Consider the following 6,719-nt stretch of genomic DNA (forward strand, 5'->3'; position numbering starts at 1 on the left):
CTAAAGATCAAGATGTACTTACTGTTTAATCAGACACTACGGGTCGAGGTCAACTCGGGGTGACTCGGGGAAAGTCAAATAAGCTTTGAGAATAGATGGGAGGCATCACAATCTCTGATGGGTTGTCCGTTTAAATTTTGAGCTTAATTGAACCTAATCCGTATCACAGATGCGATGAAAACCATACTAAGTCGTATTCCTGCTGACAACCTGTTTCTTTATGTCGTAATACCGCTGAACATGGATCTATGTGACAGTCAATTATTTAGTATGATTCCTGTTCGAATCTTTTCTAAAACATGTTAGTCCCTGTCAAGACTGAAATTTGATCCCGTGTATTTTATCTCTAAAATTTACTTTACATATTTCATTTTACGGTTCAAAGCTTGGTTACTTGGTTCTTTGATTTTAACATTTAAATCTTTAACGGAAGTTATTAAAAGACAATTGCATTCTGTTCAAAATGAGGGCCAGTTATGTAAGTTTGATGCTAGGCGAAGTTGTGCAGGGTAGGCGAAGTTGTTAAGGGGCGAAGTTATGGATAAGCGAAGTTAACCATAACTTCGCCTGGGCATATTCAGACCTATATAAAGGTCAACTTAGTCAAATCTTTTATACTTTTCACAAAACCTAAGCGAACTTATCACATAAACTCTCGGCGAAGTTATATCTCGAATCAAAACTCGTTGTTTATCTCCGTTTTAATCCGTGTTAAAGGTGTGTAGGGTCTATGTTGCTTTAATTCTTGTTAACGGCGTTAATCAGAGGTCGTTTTGGTCCGGCGTGTGACCTCGTTCATGCAAACCTTAAACACCCGCTTTTCAAACTCGTTTTAACGTGGTCGTAACCAACTTGATCGTCTAGATCTCTATAAAAACATGTTTTTTTGAGTCCACAATCATCAAATTATCCAAAACACATCTCGTTTGGCCTTCTAAACCTTTGCCATTTTAGTTCTGGCGAAGTTATAGTTTAGGCGAAGTTGTTCTCAACTTCGTCTTAGGCTTAACTTCGCCTGATACTTCAGTTTTTAACAACTCAGGGGCAGTTGTTCAAGGGGCGAAGTTATGGTTAGGCGAAGTTACCCTTAACTTCGCCTTACCCCTAACTTCGCCTGGTGCTTTACATATTATTTATAAGTTAATCTGTTGTCAGGCGAAGTTATTGTATAGGCGAAGTTGTGCTCAACTTCGCCATATGTCTAACTTCGCCTGCACTCTAAAGTTTATCTTAACTTCGCTCATGGTAATAGGCGAAGTTATGATTTGCTTTGACGGTTTTTTTAACTTAGACCGTTTGTGGTGCAGATATGGCAGCTGTAGCAGGAGCCGGTGGTGCTGGGGGTGACGAAGGTGGTGATAACAACCGTCAGTTCTTTCCGGGGCACAATATGTACATCACACTGGACCCGGATGCTAGCGGTGTTGATGATTATCGCGAGATCATCACTTTTCTTATTCGCTCGCGTATCTTTCATGCAATTACTACAACTCTGCCCATTTCTCTGCCGAACATAGAAGACTTCTGGCAGACGGTTGAATACGATTATAGAGTCGAGCCCCCAGTCATGCGCGCCACAGTCAACAATCAAGAGGTGCAGTTCTCATCGGAACAGATAAGGGTCGCCTTGCAGTTTGGGAATGAAACGAGGGATGATCCTAAAGACTTTGTTGCTCCATTTAGAGATGGTGCATTTTTAAGAATGGGCTATTCTGGTCCATTGGGTGACACTCAGAGACGTAAAGGATTCTTGTTGGATCAATGGCGTTTTCTCATGCACGTGATGATCGTATGCATGTCGGGTCGTAAGGCTGGAACGGACGGTATGGGTGCCACGATGCAATCGGCAATGACAGCACTGACTTACAACAAGCCTTACAGCTTCAGTCAGATGGTGTTTTATGAGATAGACCGTCAGAGACGAGCGGTGGCTCGTGAAAGATTCTTGATGTATCCAAGGTTTTTACAAATGATCTTGAATCATGTAGCTCCTACGCTACCTCAGCGTCGTCCGATTCGTTATGTAGAGAGTCTCAGCAAGAGGATTTTCGCACAATGCAGATCATCGAGTGCTCGAAGTAAACCAGAGCTTCGTCCACGACATTCTCCGCTATTTGGGTATTTGATAAACCCGGCGTATGTTGCTCCTCGTGGAGACGAGTTTCGGGATCCGGCACCGCAACAGGCTGTTGTCTCTCAACCACCACCTGTGGTACAGCAAGCGTTGCCTGCTACTACTGTTGTGGTGCCGGAGGATCAAGTAGACCTTGAAGCTGCTTTTGGTGGCCAAGGATTTTTCAATATGGAACGAGTTGATCCTGAGGCAGAGGTTCAGGTCTTAGTAGCAGAGGTTTCTAGTGCTGATGTGCCGTTGATAGCTACGTCGGTAGCTGATTCTGAAAGAACTGACTCTGACTCCTCAGCTGATGATGTTGCTGAAGCAAGACAGATACTGGTCGCTCAAGAAAGGATTCATGGAAAAAGAAAGAAAGATAAAGATGACAGTGAATCTGATTTTGAGGAGGAGTTAGATCGGTTGGTTCGTCGATCGAAAAGGGCAAGAACGGGTGAAGGATCGGGAGCTGGTGAAAGCTCGAGGGTGGCTCGTTTCTCTCCACCCGCTTTATCTGGTATGACTATGGTCCCTACATCCATGACTGTGACAGGACCAATCACCTCGGACGTTCCTGTTATATCTACATCATCCTCCTTCGGCATTCCACCCACTACTTTCCAGTTTTCGGCTCCAGAAATTGTTTCCTTGCCACCTCCTACACTTACTCCATCGGAGGTTGTTGCAAGATTCGTTGAGTCGACACTAGTTGCCACTGCAAGATTATCTGTTACAATACCACCTGCGGTTACTTTTCAGCCTGTTTATGATGTTCCGGCTACTTTGGGGATCCCTTCACCGTATGCTCAAGACACCTCTCATATGAGTTTTGATTTTGATGCAACCTTATCTGACTCAGACAGGATAGCAGCTCTTGAAAGGGTCGTGGCAGAACAGTCGAGAATAAACTTGATCCAAACTCACGCTATCCAGCGCCTTGTTGCAGAAAATCAGATTCAGTCGTCCCTCCTGATTGAGCACGGTGACGACGATGTGTTACCGGTTGAAGAGATTGAGAAGATAGGAGATGACATTGTAATTGATAGTGAGGCTGAAGAGGGAGAGATTGTGGAGGAAAACGTTGAGCATGAAATTCCAGAAGTTGATAAGTCAGATATGGGTCAAGATATGGGAAGTGATGAGACTGAATGGGAAGAGCAGCCGAGATGGAAAGAAGGCTACGCTCAATGGTTCGTAAAGACAAAGAAACCGGCGGTTCCCACTATGTTCAAGAAGAGTTACAACATCAAAGGGTATGCTGAATCGAAAAAGGGGATTATTTGCTGGTTGTATGATGAGCAGTTGAGGCTGTTTGTGATCAAACGTTTTGACGGAGTTCAGTATTTCAAGAGGTTTTGAGATCGTTGAATACCTTGCCGGAGTGTGAGGTGAAGGATTTAGCCAAGTTGGGGTTGATAAACAGGAGTGATGATAATATGGCTAGGATTATTGGGAAGATCGTTTGGAAAGAAAGTATAAAAGATAAAAAGTTCGACTTGTTAAAACCGCAGAAAGGAAAGCTCGTTGAAGATAAAGACAGAGGTATGAGAGCTGATGGCAAACCTTGGATGATAATGAAGTATAAGCCGATCCGGTGTTTAAAAGAAGTGCCGATGAAACAAATGCACAAGGATGTCTTAAAGAATCTGAAATGGTGGTATGTCGATAGTGAAACAGCTGAAGCGGTGATGGAGGATGAAGATGAACAAGAGTTGCTGAGAGTGTATGATCCAACGCACTTGGTGAATTTGTCTCAAGCTGACTTGCAGGTGCTGAACGAGAAAAAGATATTCTATATTCCTGCATAGAAAGATGAAGCCAAGAAATATCAGAGAGTAGTTTCTGTTTGTGTCAGAGAAGGCGTTCATGCTTGAATACGGGTGACTCGAGTTTTGGGATTACAAGACACGTGATTGAAGATAGAGATATGAAGCTACTGCCAAGGGGGAGTTTGTTGGTACATGATGTCAGTAGTTCAGTATCTAGTGTCTGTAATCGTGTTAGTTGGTTTTGTTTTTGCGTTTTAGTTAAGGTGTCTCACAAGTTTGCCTGATATAAGCGAACTTGTGGACAAGCGAAGTTATTGACAACTTCGCCTAGTCTGTTAGGCGAAGTTGTCGATAACTATATATGTTTGGCTACGGCTTGTTTGTAAGGAAGTAAACCAGTACGTGTAATTGTGATTTGGATATCACGTGTTAAAGAAGTTGCAATACAACGGGTCTTTTGAGTATTGTAACGTGTATTTGTGCTTGGTTTTAACGTATATCGCATCGAACACTCGTATCGTCTTACGTAGGGATTCCGCACCTACGTAGTACGAGATACTTCCGTGTAGATCCGGCTGGGAACCTACATTATTAAAACGTACCAGGTATAAAACATAAAACAAAGTAAAGATAATTAATTAAACGGGATCAAATTTCAGTCATTACGAGAACCTTCATGTTTTAGAAAAGATCCGAACAGGAATCATACTGATTAAGCGGCTGTCACTCAGATTCATGTTCAGCGGTATTATGACAAAAAGAAGCGAGGTGTAGGCAGGTATAAAACTTAGTATGGTGTTCATCGCTTTCTGTGATACGGATTAGGTTCAATTAAGCTCAAAATTTAGATGGATATCACATGAGAGATTGTGATGCCTCCTATCTATTCTCAAAGCGTATTTGGCTTTCCCCAAGTCACCCCGAGTTGACTTCGACCCGTAGTGTCTGATTAAACAATGTGCACACATCTATCTTTAGAGTCTACTTCCCGTTCTTTCTTATGCATGAGATATTCTTTCTTGCCTCTTTCTTGATATTTGAAACAACATAAGCTTCAGAAGGCTTAACAATATACACGATTTTTTTTTCCTTTTTTTTTACAAATAAAGACATTAATACAATTTCAAATTGTAGACAACTGCAAGTCCCGAATCTGGATCACTGCAGGTACTTGACACTCTCTTCACGGGAATCAGAACACTCACGGGCTCATGTATGACTGGGCAATCACTTTTCTGCCTATCATTCGGAAAGATGTATATGGAGACAAGCACAATTCAGAATGATTCTCCACATTAAATCGAGGAGATTTAGTTTGTATCACTTCTACTTTTACGCACCATAGAAAGCTACCATAACATACAATGACTGTTCTAGAGTCTGTTAGGCCTAATAACTTCACCAGTTAAGCACACAGAATCAGTTTTTCTATCACTTTCCAAGGTTAGATCAATTTTCTTTTAAACATCGTATTGAAACTTCTTACGAAGTTATAGACTTGAAAAATTATATCATCTCCCAAAAAAAATTTTAAATTCCATCGCCTCGATCAAGTCAAGGTCTTCAGGTAAACGGCTATCCTAAAGATCCAATGGATCAGCTGGACCGACCACATACGAGTATGTGTCCTTCTAACTAAGTATGAACGACTATTTTTTAGCGAAAGAATAAAAACCCATCATAAACCGCCCCGGTCACTTTCAGTCATCTGGTTAATGGCTATCCTCATAATCTACTAGTAGAAGTAAGGACCAAACATATCCGAAGATGTGTCCTTCAAACTTAAGCAACCGACATAATTTTTAGCGATAGTAATGTTTTTTTTTTAAATAAAATGGAAAACAAGGTTACTCGGGATTGATCATCCTATTAAGCTCAACAAGATTTTGAAAACGGGATCGGTCAAACGCTTTAGTAAAAAGATCGGCAAAATTATCCAAAGAATCAACCTTTTCAAGCACAATTAATTTATTCTCAGCACAATCCCGTATAAAATGATGACGAATATCAATATGTTTAGTTTTGTTGTGTTTAACGGGATTGTTAGTTACTGAGATTGCAACAGTGTTATCAATGCAAATAGGAGTTTGAGTGAAATTCAGACCATGATCGCGCAATTGTTGTTGTATCCATAAAACCTGGGAGCAGCAGTTTGATGCTGCCATGTACTCTGCTTCGCAGGTGGAAATGGCTACTGAGGTTTGCTTCTTGCACTGCCACGACACCAATCTTCCTCCGAGAAACTGACATCCACCGGTTGTTGATTTCCTGTTCTGATTGCAACCTCCATAGTTAGAATCTGTGTAAGCTACCAAATCCAGTTCTCCCCCTTTCGTGTACCATAGTCCCAACTTTGGCTTCCCTTTGAGATACCGCAACATTCTCTTCACTCCCTTCATGTGAGACTCCTTCGGGTTTGCCTGAAAACGAGCACAAAGACAAACTCCAAACATAATGTCAGGTCTAGATGCAGTTAGATACATTAAAGAACCTATGATTGCTCGATATTGGGTGGGATCAACTTCTTCATCACTGTCAGAATCAGCATCCAGTTTGTGGTTGACGCAAATTGGAGTGTCAAATGGGGTGCTATCGTCCATCTTGAAGCGTTTGAGCACATCATGGACATATTTCGTTTGATGAATAAACATCTCATCTTTCTTCTGATCTACCTGCAATCCCAAAAAGAAAGTTAATTCGCCCATGGCACTCATCTCAAACCTTTTCTTCATGACTGCTTCAAATTCCTGACACATAGTGACTTTTGATGCAGCAAAAATGATGTCGTCCACATAGACTTGAACGAGTAGAAAATCTCCCCCTTTTCTCTTGACAAA

The sequence above is a fragment of the Bidens hawaiensis genome, unplaced genomic scaffold (genome assembly GCF_021521415.1).
Source record: "Bidens hawaiensis isolate Kalapana, Puna unplaced genomic scaffold, B.hawaiensis_p1.1 tig00011693_1, whole genome shotgun sequence".
In the NCBI taxonomy this organism is placed as follows: domain Eukaryota; kingdom Viridiplantae; phylum Streptophyta; class Magnoliopsida; order Asterales; family Asteraceae; genus Bidens; species Bidens hawaiensis.